At 44.2% G+C, this 17,185-nt stretch overlaps 1 pseudogene; it reads left to right on the forward strand.

Annotated features, from left to right (window-relative positions):
* Positions 1–395: 395 nt before the first annotated feature.
* On the forward strand, positions 396–10,811 carry LOC137156228 (steroidogenic acute regulatory protein, mitochondrial-like; annotated as a pseudogene).
* Positions 10,812–17,185: the final 6,374 nt, after the last annotated feature.

The following is a 17,185-nucleotide window of genomic DNA, read 5'->3' on the forward strand; positions in this document are numbered from 1 at the left end:
TAGGTTTCCTAGGTGGGATTAGCTCTAGTGGCCTTCAGGGGGATGTGGGCAGAGGGGCCTTTACAGAGTAAAAATCAAATAGGCATTTACAAGTAGCTGAAATGGTGCATGTGAGTGATTAAAATAGATTTTACTCTGGAGTGTCTCACCTCAGAATGGGTCTCGCTCATCTCAACAGTATGCTGCAGTTTGTTTGGAGAGAGAGGAGTGCAAGGAGCTTCTAGAAAAGGATTAGTAACTGATTGATATGCTTGGAATACAATAATGAGATGGACTGTCCAAAAACCAAGTGCTGACTGTAAAATGGCTAAAAGGACATATACAAAAACCAGTGAATTCTCTTTAACGTGGGTGCCTCTCTCCAGACCCTCTCTCTGATTGGCTTGTCCTTGGATGCTCCTCATTCCCAGCTGTTTTCTAGATGCATGGTCCATATCATCAGGTGTTGTTCTTCAAAATCACGATAAAGGCATGATTTAGTGCCACAGTCAGCTTTTGCACTGAATAAAAGCAGCACCTCCACACCATGTTGTCAGCAACTTTCAAACTGTGCTGTGGGATCTCACATGAGCACCTCCGAAAGATGACTGGTAAGCAGAATTCTCCTGGGTCTATGAAGCAGAGCATACAATATACTGTAAATATGTTCCTCCATATAGTGTCAACCATGCAAAAGCATTGTCCATCTCTGAATAATTGGTGTGATTCTACAGGACAACCATAATAAATCTCTATGTCCTGTATAGTGGAATCTCAGTCTCACAGAAAATAGCATCAGTCACCACTCTATAGACAAAATATATATGCATGTATTTATATAGGCATACACTCAGAGAGACACACACTTATAAATAGGCTGACATTTATGTAATGAATATATTCCTATTTTGCTATCTCATGTTTAGGAAGAATCAGATTTTAAACCTGTAAATACCGCTAATCATTCTTTCCTTTTATGCAATAAATGAGATCATTCATCAACCTATAGGGAGGGAAATTTGAAAATATAAGAAGCCAAATCCTTAGCCCATTTACATCAGCTAAGGATCTGGCCCATAAGATATGTTGCATTGGTAGATAAAAGGTACCTTCTTTGCTAGCAGACCCAACAATAAATCATTAAATATTTTCATGGTAAAAAATTATGACTAAGTTCCTGAATCTGTTATGAATCTTGACTGCTACAGTTATAACATTCAGAATAAACAACAACTATTATTTTGGGGAGGGACAGTATTTCCTAATAGTGCAAAAATTTAATTTAGAAGTGTTTGGAAATAAACATTGGTATAAACATTTGGAAATAAACATTGGTGAACTCAAAAAATCAAATCCTTCCAAACCAAACTCTTGATGCCGGGGAACAATGCATTATAAAGCACGTGAATCGGCTTTTCCCCAGCATGGTGTTGCTTGCTGCACTATTCTGCAGAGAGGCCCTGGGATCCTTTTTTGCAGCAGTCAAGTGCAGTGTATTACAGGGAGAGGGTGTGTTTTGAGGCAGATATTACTGATTTATAGCAGAGGTGCAGAACTGCAGTGAGACAGGGCTATAATAATGTGCAGCAGTTTAATAAAATATGATGCAACATCCTGGGATAAAAGTGTACTGTGCTAAACATTTTATCCTGCAGTTTTTGTTAATTTGAGTTTTAGACATGAAAATGTTAGAGAAAACTGAAAAAGGCAAACGCCCATCATTCCTCCACGGGAATGTTTCTGTATGTTTTAGACTCCCAAGGTCAGATGGAAGTTCTTGGCTTTGTGCAGGAATTACTGGATGAGTTTAAGGCCTGTGTTGTGCAGGAGGCCAGATTAGATTATCATAATGACCTTTTGGCCTTAAATTTTAGGACTCTATAAATATGATGCTTTTCTGCAAGCTACTAGCAATGTAATGTCATTAGAAATTTTGGCCAGACCTCTCAAGTATCCCTCACTTTGAGGGATGACGCTAATTTTAGTCCCCAAGTTACCTACATTCCACACACATTTGATGTCCCTTCACCTTTATTGTTGAAAACTATTTACATTAAAATAAAGTATGACGACCACTGAGGTTATACAAAGACCATGTACCCTGAAGGAAGCAATCCCACAGCATTTTAAGTTTCCCATATGAATACTTGTTTCATGGTCCTTATTTTGGGCCCTCATCACACACTCAGCCTTGACACATCATGAGGCTACCAAACACCTTACTGAGAGTTCTACTAGATTTGATTGGAAAATTGGAACATTTTTCATGAAAAGTTTTCCTCAAAACTTTCTCTCTGTTTGCATGAAAAAAATTGAAATTCACCATTTTTCTGCCAGATAAAGGTGCCCTTTTTCTGAAAAATGTTGCAATTTTTTGGTCATCTCTAAAGCTTCAGGCAGTTTTCTAGAAGTTCACCAGATTTTTCCCTCTCCAAACTGTTGATTGCTACTGTACCATGACTAGAAAAAACACCTGCTATGAGGCAAGAGAATTCTTTAATTTTATTTTCCAGCTTCACTAAAGCATAAGGCAGTCAAGTGCCTTGCCCAAAAGCCATCCAAAGTCATCCAGTGAGCGTGTGACTCTAATTAGCATTCTCTTTGCTCTCAGACCTTTGCCTCAATCTCCAGGCCAACATGCCTCCTTACTAAAAGTGATACATTTTAGTATCTGTCTGCGTGTTTGTCCCCTCTAGGTTTGAAGAGAACAGCTGTTTCGGCTATTGGGCATGATGCAAGAGGATTCATGTCAAAAGGATCTCACTTCCTGTCTTCTATAGTTCCTGATTCTATTTGGAGGATAATGTGGAAAGACCCTGGGTTAGGGTTCTGTTTATCACAGATGCTTGGATGTTACATGTCCCAAGAAATCGCCCATAGATGGTTCCTACTGCAGATGGCACAGCCTCTATGGCATGTGCTACCTGCAAACCCATGAAATGGATGGATATGTATTAAAAGACTGTTCTGAATGCAACTGATCCATAACCAGAGGTAGCACTATACTGCAGGGAGCACAAAATTAATGTTATTCTCATCACATGATGGGTCTCAATACCTTGAATAATTCATTACCATTTCAGTATTGGCTAGTGGCCAGACTTCTGTAATACTTTTGTATTTTTGTTCTGAGACTTTGTCAGAGATACAAAATGAACTCATCATAAATAAAATCCAAAGGCTTTTAGCAACGGTTGTGTCCAGACAACAGTGTTTTTTTATATGTAGATAGTGCTTTTAGGCCCTTCTAATAATTACCTAAAGATTTGCAGATGGAAGCTACTTGCCCTGCTTTTTTGAACCACTCGTTGGAGGGACAATGTGATATGCATAATGCTACTAAATAGTACCCCATCTGCATTCAGTTTCTATCACATTACTGTTGGGAGCTAGTTCCCAAGTGTAATTTAAAAAAAAAATACTTTTCAGCAAGTCAGCACATAGCTAGTGACTGACTCCTGAGATTGGTTTTGATAAACTGATTTTATCAAGTTGTGTCCCATCTCCACTGATCAATACAACCATGTTCAGTGAAGATGTTGCTATACATTGCACTTAAAAACGATTTCTTACAATGGTAGAAATTGCAACGTAGATACAGAGGCCTGTATGTCAACACTGGGATTTTGAGGCCCATTGTCCAAGTGAGGCTGTTGTAGAAGCAGCTTTTAATTTTGATTTTTATACTTGGCTTGATTTCCAGAAAACATTGAGCATTTTGTTATCATATGGTGGAATGATGCTACCAGAGGTGTCTGGGCCAATCAACATATTGCTGATACTAGTTTATCTGGATATTAATGTGATTGCTTAAAAAGTCACCTGTTTAAATGGTTTTCCACTTTAAAGATATTTTATTCCACAGTTGTAATGTCATAACCATGACTCATAGCCCTTTAACATCAGTGATGGGGAAACTGACTTAAATGGCTAGCTGGCAATGGGATGTTTCTCTGTATGTCAAATTGGAAATGGCCCCAAGCAAAGATGTTCCAATCTGGACTTTTCCAAAGTCTGAGAAGATTCAGATCTATCTTCTTACAGCTGAGAGGCCCATTAGTGTATACTGTAATTTCACATACAACTCATGAAAAGCAGATCCATCATGTATCCTTATCAAAGGCCAGAGTATATAGGCAAAGTAGGGAGGCTTCTGAACATTCATGAACAAGCACTTTGCGTTTTCTTCTGTAGCTGCGGGTCAAGACCATGGCTCTGAAGTTAGCCCCAGATGGTTTTCAAACAGAGAGCTTTCCTATGTGAATCAAGGAGAAGCCACACTTCATAGGACTGTAGGGATACTGCAGCAGCATGACTGGCAGACAGAAACTAACCAGGTAGAGAGTCCTTGCCTTTGCTACTCTAGTCCAAAAAAGCTTTCAGGCTGAGAAAATCTTGGGTGAATGGGAGGGCTAGAGGGAATCAGCCTCCATCACTTCCTCTCGTTATTTTTAATAACTAATCTCTAGCTATGCCCCCTGCCACTGAGCCCCTTTTGAGACTGAAAAGCCAGTGCTAAAAGTGCAACTGAGAACATCTATCACATTTCCACATGTCTGTGCATGGAACAGACTATAGCTGAATTAGTTTGAGAGGCTAGAGGGTTGTGTGTATGTGTGTGGGAGAGGGTGTGACTACCAAGGCCCATGGTATGTGTGAAGATTCAGAAAAGCAGGTAGATAACATGAGTGCCTAAAGCAAAAAACCATTGTACATTATGTTCAATGTAAAAGGAAACAGGTGCAACTTCTAACAGACAATTTGTTAAGCACACACACAAATACATTAAACAACTAGACAAGATGAAAAGGCTTTGAGGGGAAAAGTCAGTCAATCATAGTCCCAGAGAAAGTTAAAAATGTTTATGCTGCAAAATTAACAGACACCAAATCATTGCTGTGTTTTGATTTATGTGTTTAATATATTAAGGTCTTTACGAGGCTATTTTCCTCTAGCTAGAAAGGAATGAAGAATGAAGCACTGCTGGTGAATATTTTAAAAATAAATAGTAGTGACATGATTTAGATATGATGACTTTCATTTGTAAAACAAATGGTGATTAAAAAGGACCAAAATCATTTATTAGAAAGGCCTATTATGTCAGTGAATGATTCAGTGCCTCTCTATGCATGTCCTTGCAGGTGTGGGTATGCTAAATGGCATTAGCCTGTGTCCGGACGCCTCTTGGTAATCCACCACCTACCTTATCGTGGTCAGGATTACACTGCCATGTGTTCTTTCAACCAAGGAAAAAGAGAGTTAGTGCTGATTACAGTTCTGTTCAGGCTCGACAAGTCTTCCGAATGGAGACGGTGCTGGATGCTGCAGTGGACCAGCTATCCTGTTTGAGAAGCTGGAGCAAATGCCTGAGTGGAATCCTGGCTTTAGTCAAATCAAGGTAAATGGAGAGATGGGTCTGGGTATTCTATGGCCTCCAGTTTCTCCTCTGCTACTGGTTTGCCTGTTTACAAATCTCTCCCAAAGCCTTCTGCAGTTACTTATTTACATTTATATAAATGCTCTCAGGATCCTTGACAGAACTTGAAAAAAACCAGCCAAATTAAATAGCCAAGTATAGCTAAAGTGCAGCAGTATAATTCAGTATAACCGTCCAGCAGCAAACCAGGCAACTCAAATCCCCTCTTTCCTTTAAGTAATTCCCCATTCGTGCCAGCTTCCCACCCTCCACTCCTCTCCATTTTCAATGCCTGGATAGAGGTGAGCTTTGCCGCATGCCCTGAGGGCCAGCAGACTGGGACTATTTCAGGCCAAGGGGATGAATTCTAAAGCCACAAGGCCATTGCCAGGAACACCCTGCCAGCAACCCTTCCTATATGTGCCAGGGGGGCTACAGCTCAGCTCCTCTGCTGATCTCAGCTGTGGCAGCATGTCACAGGGAAAGAGATGGTCTCTCAGATAGATAGGTCCTAAGCCTTTTAGGGCTTTGTAGGTCCAAGCCAACACTTCAAACCTCACAGCCAGCCAATACTGATAGTGGAGCTCAGATAACATATACTTGCAGGGAACTACTCCACCTACCAACTAGACCTAGGATCACAGGAACCTAGCTAGGGATAAAAAATCCTATATAGGATCTTAGAAGTGAAAAATGTATTGAACATTGATGCCAATTCCTATAAGGGCAGGATATAATCCAACAGACAGAGAATGCATCATTTTACCAACATCTCATTTAACATTTATAGTTCTCTATATTTCCTTTCCCCTGGGTGCCTGATTGCCAGGATAACCCTATGCTATGGATTTGAGACATCACATTGAGTGTAATGTCACTGTAGAAATTGCATAGGGAGACTCAGGTTATTTAGAAGAGGCGGAGCCTATTACACACAACTACTGCACCTTGGTGAGAGCACTGACATGACAATAAATGCAGAAAAAGAGCAGGAGTTAAACTGGGGCCTGGAGATTTGATACACTACCATATATTTTCAGGTTTACATGAGTTTGGGCTCGGGAGAGCTTTTTGTACTGGATACCATATTAACCAAGAAAGAGGAAGTAAAACAAGTCCCATGGGCACCTTGATTGTAGGAAACTTATATTGATCATTGTCAGATATATTAATGAATGGTCCATGAGACCAAAGACGGAACTCAGATAGAATGGGAGGGTCATGTCCTCATTGGGTGATAGGCTGTTAGATATCTGCATAGGGTCATAGAACACAGTAAACTGAAATAGTTTTGTTTTTATACAGAAAAAAGCTGCTGCAATCTATCACCATTATGCTCCTACATAGAGATCACTGTGCAGAGTTTCTTTATAAGACCACGAACTAATGCACAGATCATGCTAATTAACTGAGAGCAATGAACGTGTGTGCTGAGTCACATAATGAAGCCTTGTAAATCACAAGGTTCACAAGTTACAGATGTACAGAGGAAACCCATCTGAATGCTGACAGCCACTCGGCTAATTAAACTGATCATATATCAAAGATCTTTGAAGTGGTCTTCAACAATAAAATAGAGAACCTCACCTCCCTTCCCACCCCAAAAGCAACAGAGGCTTGCCTTCAGAGAGGTACCTTAATGGCAGGTCAAGTACCTAGTCAGAAGTAGGGGGAAATGACTGGTCAGACCAGAAGCAGCATTTTCCCATTGGCTACCAGACCGCAGCACTGACCACCCCTACCCTAGGATGTTTCCCCATAAATGTTTGGTTCATTTCAGGACTCCACACTGCTAGTAATGATGCTGTAATGCATGTGGGGGGCACGGCCCTGGGAGCAGATTGTGAGTGTGTTGCCACCTCAGATTTTCTCTTTGGTTTGTCCTCTAATATCTGCTCCTGAGTTTAGTACCTTGCTACTCAGAGACCTGTTCATCTGCTTCATTACAGCTCAGGGCACATCCCTGTCTAGCTTCTAAGCAGGCTACTGGAGTCACACCATATTTTCCAATCCATACATTCTATCTCCTTCAGCTTGGCTTCCACTCTGCAAGTGCCATCTAGTATTAGAAACACTCCCCTACCCCTTTAAAGGAAGTAATAGCATTCTAAGTGTTTTAAGTGACCTAACCCAAAAACCAGTGCAAGCTAATGACATTTCTTCTTCTGTCATGATAGTAGCCACTTCTTTCAGCCCTCCCAGCCTGTCACACCTAATATTGATTAACCAGGCTCCTGGGAGCACATCCCCCTTATAGTACTGAGAGGATCACTTAATTATCTGCAGCTGTGCCAGCTCTCTCACCTGCCCGTCCCTGGGCTTAGAGCTTGCAGCTGTGACCTTTCCTCTGCTGAGGAAGATAGTGTTAACCCCAACCCCGCCAACACTTAGCACAGGCTGATTCTTTCTTTCCAATCATGCATTTAAGCCTATATACAGGTAAGGAAGGAACAGGATTTTAAATGGGGCACAAAATCCAGCTTTTGCTACTGTATATATGCCTTGATCATAGCAGCTTTGGAAAAGGATGGGAGGGGGGGATGGTTAGAACATTCAATTTCTTTCTACCAAAGATGTACCAAGAATACATTTAAAAGTGGGTTTCCACAGCTGTGGAAAGGAGCCAGCAAGGAGAATAAGCATTTGTTTTGCAAAACCATTAGTGCCTTTCAGGGAAGGGGCTCCAGGGCATGGCATTAAGGGCACAAAATGGCAAGCTGGTTCATGGGTTGTCATCACCTCACTATGTTTGGAAGATGATCATGTTTTCCAGACAGTTTGGTTTGCAATTCCCCATCCACTAGTTTCCATTCACTTCTCTGGTTTGTGTTCTTGCTAAAGATCCTCCAAAGAATTGGGAAGAACACCCTGTTGACTCACGAGGTCACAGCTCAGAGCCCTGGGAACCTCATTGTCCAAAGGGACTTTGTCAGTGTACGACACTGCTGGAAGAAGAAGACAACTGTGTATCTGATTTGCACTGCAACCCACTCCGAGTTCATGCCCATACAAAAGGGGCAAGTCAGGTGAAGGCTCTGAATGTTAACAGGAATCTGTGCATGCATTATTTTAGCATGTGTGTTGAGCATTCAAGAGATACATCTTGCCAGTGGACCCTGGTGTGTCTACATCTGTGCGTGCATGAATGCACAATGTCAGTGAAATACAAATATGCTCAGTACAACACTCATCTGGGGCCATACAGAAACCACTCTTCTGACCAGTTAGCACCTAACTGCAAGGCAATTACAGCATTAAACAGCTGAACTTTTACATTTTATTTTTAACAAGGCATCCTTACAAGTGAAGATCCCAGCCCTCATTTATGCCCATCACAAACCCAGTGCACAGATGGACACCAGTAGCAGTCTTTAATCAGGAGAAGCTCTGAAACCGAACATGGTGCAGCCCAGGAATGCGCTATGTTGGCAGAGGAGGCAGGACTGGATAGCAGGGTCTGAAGCCGATTAGGGCTGAGGTGTACTGGAAGGGCTGCATAGAGAACTGTGTCTGGTTTGTAGCCTGCGTTGTTGGTACATTCCATTATTTTCATGGGCACTAAATTCACTTACAAAGTACAGCCCTGGGCCTACAACATCATCCGCACAGGCATTGCCCTGTGCCCACACACAGGCATATTAGCCTGCAGGGACACCATGGCAGGACAGGGCCTAGAATTAAAATGAAGTGGGACTAGTGAGGTGTTGCTGATGAGATGAGAGCTGATACGTGTATAGTTCAATGGCTAATCAAACTTCTCCCCACAGGAAGAACTACCCCTCTGGGGCATTATTATTAGACCTCAATACATGTACTTTTTATCTATTTTATTTAATTCACGCACAAGTCTCAGTCCCGTAGGAAGTCATGGAGCGCTTGTAAGCATGGTTCAATGCAAGCAGATGAACTAATCCAAACCTGGGGTGGCAAGGGCTACTTTAGCATCCATGCCAAGAGGTTCAGACGCTCTCCCATCGGAAAGAATCTAAATTCCTTGTTCTCCCCCAATTGCCAGGGCTGAGTCTAGGTTGAGCTGCATTGTTCTGCAACCACGGGAAGGTGACCAACATCAGACTCACTTCACTTGGCTCCTGAGCATGGCCCTCAAGGCAAGTTCTCGCCGCCTTGCTAGGATATATGGCCACTTTGCTATTGCCCCAAGTCACCACATGCCGCCTGTGGGAGGGAGACATGCAGCATGAGGCGGGCTCTAGGGTGATGATCCTTTCTGGGAGCTGGGGAGTGAATCACTGTAAACTAATATCCAGGAACTGCCCTCATGCTCCTTAGCACAGTGTGTCATCACATTAAAGCTGGTAGATAGCCAGGCTGTTTATACCCTCAGGAGAGCCTGGGATGCGTGCATTCTCCTTTCCTTTGTTTCATAGCACTTTTCTCCAAAGCAAGCTGACACAGAAATGTGCCTTGGGAGCAGGATTCATCCCTGTGCTGGCGCTGGGGCGGGGACTGAGAGGAGGCATCTTGCACCTCCATTATTCAGACTAGCTCTAATCGCTGGGACACAGGACAGCCTCAGGTCCCTGTCCTTGCTTCCTCTAATCCACCCTTGTATGATCCCTGCTCCTGGGGCTCCTCCAGTGGGGGCACAAAGCTGACACAGCTAGTTCTGCACAGGGCAAAATGCCCTCCTCCCCCCATCTCCACTCCACCAGTGCATTGCCTAGAAGGGACCCCAGGCTGCCAGACTCCTGACTTTGCACCAGCATAGCTTCCTACATGCATGGAGTCACTCCAGCCACTCTCTCCAAAACTGAGCTGAGGCTGGCCCATTCGTTGCACGGAAATCTTCAGACCCTCTTACTTAAACGTGTTTTGTTTCTGAAAGGGCTGGATCCCCAAGTCCATTGTCAACTGTGTCCTGCAGTCTCAGACCTATGCCAGCACCTCTCCACCTCAGCACACCCCTGAGCTTCTGGGAGGACGGACTTGCTTGCAGACAAGGCTGCCATAAAGGGATAAGGAAGCGGCAGGAAACAAAGGCCTTTCGTGTTCACTTTAACGCTGCCACAGCCAAGTAGCTTCAAGCACCCCAAAGCGTGGCGGGTGTGCTGCTACAGGGAATGGACGTCACCCCCTTGCAGGGCTAGGGTCTATGGGGGCGGTTTGGGCTTCGCTCTTGTTACACCACCTTTCTCCACCCCTTTTCTGCCCAGAACTGGCACGGGCAGTGCCCCCAGCAGCAGGCAACACACAAGCTGTGTTCCGGGTATCTTGCAGCACAAACAGGAGCTCAGTAAGGAGGCTGCGGTGCTGTGCTCAGGAGTGGGGAGACATCACTGAAACCATCTCGCTGGTTGAAGCAGCACATTCTGCCTAGACGGCCAAGTATTAACCCCAGCGGTACTGGAACTGTAATGTGGTGTCTGGCGCCCTCTAGTGATATGTCATCTCCTGCTCTAGCACCTAAAAGACCTTCTATACTTTTTCATATTGACCTGCATCTGACGTTTATGGAGCAGTTTCTTTCTCTGCTTCAGGATCTGTTTCCAGTTTCAAGTGACATGAAAGCCTGGGTGGTGTTCTTTGGTGTGAACTGGTCAGTCATCTTTTCTTTACAAAGTCTTAACAGACTTTTATTTTTCCCTAGTTTGATGGTATCACAGATATCAAGAGGGAAGCTTAAGTCCCCAGAACCCTAGACCTTGTCTTGATGGGCAAAAATGGAGTGGTTTTCAGTCATGTTTAATAAGACTGGAAAGCTCCATTAAAACACAGGCTAACGCATTGGAAGCCATGTTAGCAGGTGGTGTGGCAGCCTCGGTTAAAACAGGGCCAGATAACATGGCTTCAGTTGTGTAAGCCTGGGTCTTGATGGGGCTCTCCAATCGTGTTAAGCCAAGTTGAATGAGCGAACCCACTTCTTGTGCAGCAAAGCAGAGCCCTGATAATTAAACTATTCAGAGAACAGCGATAGAACTGCAGTGAGTTACAAATACACTTGGATTCCATCCAGCAATTCCAGTGACATCCTAATCTGAGAGTGGAGGTCATGATCTGTCCATGAGGTGGGATTTCCTGGTGTTTGCATTGCTACACATTTATAACTAGGATAAACCATACTTACTACTCCAAAATAGTAGCTCAAAACCACTTGGAGCAGTTTCTCTGGCCCTTTAACTAGCATGGGCCCTTAGAAATGGTAGTCTGTTTGAATGAAGCCATCCCCGTTTTGCTCAATGAACAGAGGGACGCATGTCTCACTGCACAGAAACTATGAAACATAATTAAAAACAAACATTGTAATAGTGGGTCAGACTGCATGAACCAAGCAGGCTTGTCTGGTTTTTAGGAAATGTAGTTATTACAGCCGTTTCAGTATGCTTGCTAATTTGTAAGTGTGTGTGTTTGTGTGTTTCTTGGGTCACTCTCATTTACTGAATAGAAATGCTGCCAAAATGTCTCTAAGATTTCCTGGGATCCAGCCAGGTGTGCGTCTGTGTGTGTTTTGTTGAAGTTAAATAAAGAAATGAAATACTGTTCTTCTTAAAGCCTGAATTAACTGATACTGCCTGTGATTTATATCCCAGCCAGACGGGTGGACCAGATGTGGGGAAAGGATTATTGAACACAGTCCCCAAATGATGGAAATATGAACAAGGCTCATTCTTTGGATGTTACACTCCACTGCTCCAGACTCAGTAGTATTGTATACTCACTTTAAACAGGTGCAAGGCAGTGGAGAAAGAGGCCCATGCAAGGGCCTCAAAATGCTCTACAAACTAGTGCAATGGGCCTCTGCACTTGGCATTTTACTTCATCTAACAATGGGACTTTTTCCTTCATTTTTTTTTTAAATAACCGTTGTCCCCTTATCATTCTTCCTGAACCCAGAATAAAATCGACTTCCTGCCTGTTCCTTCCCTCTTGCATAACATGCAGTGAGCTACAATTTGGGACTACTGCCCATGACCCCTAGTACTGCGCAACCCACTTAATAACCACACAAAGGTTGCATTACTCACATGGTATATTTCCCCCCTGCCCTCAAAAATAAACCAACAGAAAAAGATGGGGATCTTGTGTGGACTTTTTACATTGTTAAAGAGTTTCAAAAAAACCCAACAACAAAATTAATAAATATTAAAAAGCTCTGAATCTTATATGTACAAAACTTTATACATCAGAACACTGGACAAGGTTACATCACAGGAATGATTTGATGTGTTCATCAGCCCAGGAGTAGATGGGAAACCATCCCAACTTCCAGCTCTACTCACCGTTAGGTATCAGCTGCAACAGACAATCTTCTTGTTGGTGGGAGTGGTGGGGGTAAGGGGAGGCACATCTTCACTGCAGTGGGATGGATTGTTTACAAGACTTGGCCCATACACAGTCATTAGCTGGTGTGTCACAGGTACCTCCCTACGCAAGGCCTCTAAACTGTACCTCCTTCATATACATTTTTGAGTCTCGTTGTGCCCAGCTATGGTGCTGACTAGTGTTTTCTCTGGCTTTGCAAACCAGGTTTGTATTAGGACCTCACCAACATCAAACAAATGCCCAACTCACTATCGATCTGTCTCCACTAAGCATTTTCGGGACATCAGGCGTATGACCTGTTTTGTTGTTTTGTTTGTCCTTGCAATGTTGATACTTTTGCAGAACTGTCTGGGTACAGCCACAATCTGTCTCATAACCGTCGTTGTACCGATGGGTTCCCCAGGACCCTTTGAAGCACCATCCTATAGTGCTCGGGAATGTTGCAGGGGCTGAGGGCTTTGGGGTAATTTCCAAATGTGACGCACTGCACTGTGGAACGTAGGTGGCAGGAACGGGTGAATTGGTGTAACTGCTAAGCCTATAGCTTCCTGCTCACAATAGGGACTGCGCTCATTCGGTCAGACCTGAGACAAAAACTTGCTCCCAGATGCTGCAATGCAAACTTGTGCAACACCTAGGACAGCTGTTGTGTGTGGTGTGCAAGGGCCTGCAGGTGTGCAGCTATCTGGAGACGTCCCAGCCAGTGACTGTTAGCAATCTTTTTTTTAATGCTTGATGTAAACATGGCTGGGTGTGGGGCAAAGGGCAAATGTGTTGAACCAGCCTGAGAGAAAAGTTTTGCATCATGAGGAGAAAAGCTAAAGAACCTACTATGTTCATTTTAATCCCAACAGTGTATTAAATTGCCAAGGGCCACAGAACTAGCAGGAGAAATATGTTACCGTCTCCACCAGGGAACAGTTCCCTCCTCTCAGCTTTTCCCTGTGGATTCAAAGTAACTGTAGCAAATATGGCCTACAAGTTACCAGTTCACCTTAGGACTTTGGCGCTGCTCCAGTGAGTCATCACAATTATGTACAATGTTGCGATGCATAATTTATATTACTTAGGTGCTATATTTATATAAGGTGTCAAAGCCACATCCTGATCTCAGGGCTGTCAGTTTGACTCCACTTATGATAGGTTTCCAGACCTTACCCATGTTGGTGCACTAGGAGTAGTTGCTGGGGAGTGGAGAATTGCTCCTACCACACCCCAAACTCTGCAGAGGCTGGGGCTGAAGTGGAGTGATGGTGTTTTGGCACTATTCAGCCGTCTCACAGTACTGACCGGGGATGACTGCTGGCTACAGACAGTCATTGTGGAGGGCGATGCAGCATTTCCCAACCCATTCCTCCCAGTGGGTGTTGCCATCAAGGTAACATACACTGGGAGATATCAGCTTCAGGTTAGAGTCTGAGGGTATGTCTACACTGCCATGGCGGCAGGGAGCGATGAAAGCAGCATCAGTTGAGTGGGTCTATGTAGACCCGCTCAGTCGATGGGAGAGCATTCTCTGGTCAACTCATTAGTCCACCTCCCCGAAAGGCGGAAGGCATCTGCCGTCGAAGCAGCGCCGTGAAGATGCTGTCGTAGGTCAATGGGAGATACGCAAGTTACGTTATGTCGACCGCTGCCGCCAGCGTAGACCAGCCCTGAGAAAAGAATGCTCCTTCAAGAGTAAACAACACACAAAACGAAGGATTATCTTTGGCATAATAAATAAACGCTGATGCTCAATCATCACCATATTTAAATTAGGGGGACAAGCCACTATTGTTGTGTGCAGTTTGCAGTAAGAAGAAGTCTAAGGGCCAAATTCTGATTTGTTACACTAACATAAAAATCTGGCGTAATGCCAATAAAATCAGTGAGGTTATGCCAGACTTACGTGAGTGAAGCTGTTGGCAGAATGGGGCCTGACATCTGCAGCAAACCTAGGAAAGGGTCCGTAACGGTTCCAGAATCCTGCATGCCTCTATCACAGACATCCTATTACTGCCTTTCCTTACGTCTGGTGTTAGTTTTAAGAATGCTCGTTTGTTACATTCTGGTAAGGGGTCTGGGACGGTCCATGACTGAAATTGCACTGGCTACCTGGATTAAATGTACCTTTGTAAGCCAGTCAGGTTTCTGCTTTATAACTAAGCCTGTTTGATACACTGGTATAGCTCAGGGCTGAGAAAGTACTTCTGAGGGACAGTGGGTCACAAGCAGTTCGCATTCAGGGATTAGTTGATCTGATCTCCAACAGCCTCAAATTCCTTACAACAGAAACGAACCAGCTGCGACAGACCAGGCAGACGTTACTGATACAGCATGCACAGTGTACTAGGCACTCTGTACATGGCTTCCCTTTCTTGGGCTAAGTCCCTAACACCACACTGGCCTTTAAATACTTAATGTAGCCTTCAGAAGCTGGAACTCTTAGTTCCATGCCTGTCAGTGACCTCATCTCAGACCCAAAACCTGTGAGCATCCCAGCTACCCCTCCCCTCTCTCGGACTGAGAGAGGTAATTCCCTACCCACCTTGTCAGTCACATGTGGGGGTGCAGAGAGTCGCTACCAACCCAGACACTCAGCATTTTTTGCCCTTGGCTAGAATGTCACGGCAAACCTTCCAATGCGGAAGGTTAAAAAAAAGAAAAATGTAAGAGTCAGTAAAGAGAGAACCATTTTTCACTGCTCCCCATTCCTTCCAAAAGGCCCCAAAAGATTCTGTTAGTTTAACAAATTATTGGGTTTTTTGAGTGTTTCTTCCCCTTTTGTCACTCTGCTGTATATACACTGCATTCATATTATATAGTCCCTCCTCTTGCAAACACATCATTAAAAATTAAAGTCTTAAAAGCACTAACCAACAATATATGGTTATGAACTGGGTTAAACCATGTTAAGGTTTGAGTTAAAGCCTCATTGAAACTGACATATGAGTGTGCCTTCCACTTAAGATAGCTGTGAGACAGTTACGGGACCCCACTTGAAACAAGGCCGAAGAGAGCTCACCCAGGAGTTTTGGATTGTCTATGTAGCAGGAGAGGAAGAACACACAGACAAGAACAAAGAGAGAGGCATGCAGAAAGCCAAGCAACAGCCAGTCAGCCCAGAGTGACCCTGGAAAAAGCTAGTGAGAAAAAGCTTTTGGGTCTGTTGGCCAAAGAAGCTTAGGGCTGTGAGCGAAGAAACTGCTCCTTTCACTCTTGGTTCCTCCTGCATTCAGAGAAACAGGGACTTTGTACATTCCTTGTAAATAAACAAGATTGTATCGAAGAAAACACCAGACTACATCAATTGCTACTTCCAAATCCCTAGGGCCCTGAAATTTGACTAGCTGCTCGAGTCAAAAAGGGGCAACAATATCTTTCTATTCACAGCATCAGTTTGAGGCCAGTGAGCATCCTGGTCTCTGACACAAGAGGAAGATTAGCTAGGACCCACCCCTTCAAGATGCTACGAAGGGCTGACCTTCCTCAGCAGCCCAGTCAAGAGGAGGTCTGACTCTCAGCCTTTCACATGAGGTGGACCTGATGCTTACTGAACTCTGAACACTCCTTAATTCCATGGGGCTTGCAGTCCAGTCTGAGGGAATACCACAAATCAGCTGACTCAACTCTGCACCAGACACAACTATAGGGGCGCAATCCTGCTCCCACTGAAGGCAGCAGGAAATTTTCACACTGATTTCAGTGGGAGCAAACGCAAGCCCACAATGAACATGGATTTCAGAAAAATGTTATATTTTTGTGAACAGATGTGCAGCTGGACTCATGTCCCAATACCCATCTGCCAAGCGTGGCCTCTCCTTCAAACCTTCCTTCAAATCCACCTATTCCAGCCATCCTTCCCACCTCGTTCTCATTTGCAATGATCAATCACCTGCCTTTGCCTGAACTGCTGTCTTGTCTTATTTGTGTCCATCTTGTCCAAATTAGGCCTGGCTCCTGCAAAGTACCGAACACCAGCTGCCATCTCCTGAGAGTCCTCAACTCCCACTGAAGTCAGCCCCTCTCAGGAGAGGTTCAGCACCTTGCCTGACTGGGCTTAATCCTGCTCGGGGGAGTTTTAGGAGAGAAGCACACCCCCCCACACACACAGCCAACATTTCAAATGAAGGGAAGTGCATTGTGGGAGCCACATTTCGCTAACCAAACTGTTCTATGCAGAGGCTGCTCCTCTCAGGACCTTCAGAGCAACACATTTCTTCCACAAACAGAGGAATTTGCAACATATTTATATATGGAATTCCCTGATTTTCTCTGCAGTTAAGTCCACCCTCCTTCCCCCACTTCTCCATCTTTCTCCGGTGACTGACCTTCCAATTGTCTCACTAAATAGGGCCTCCAGAAACAAACACAGGCTGCCAGCCTTGGAAGAATACCCTACGCAGCTGGAGAGAAGTTGTGAGTGTGGTGTGGCCCAAGGACCAGATACCCCCTCCCAAAGGACACCCCACCAGCTCTACCTTCCCCCTCCCAGCTGGGTCAGGATGCTGACAGCTCCTCCCCCTA

The sequence above is a fragment of the Emydura macquarii genome, unplaced genomic scaffold (assembly GCF_026122565.2).
Source record: "Emydura macquarii macquarii isolate MOO-44397 ecotype Brisbane River unplaced genomic scaffold, CSIRO-AGI_Emac_v2 contig_1390, whole genome shotgun sequence".
Lineage (NCBI taxonomy): Eukaryota > Metazoa > Chordata > Testudines > Chelidae > Emydura > Emydura macquarii.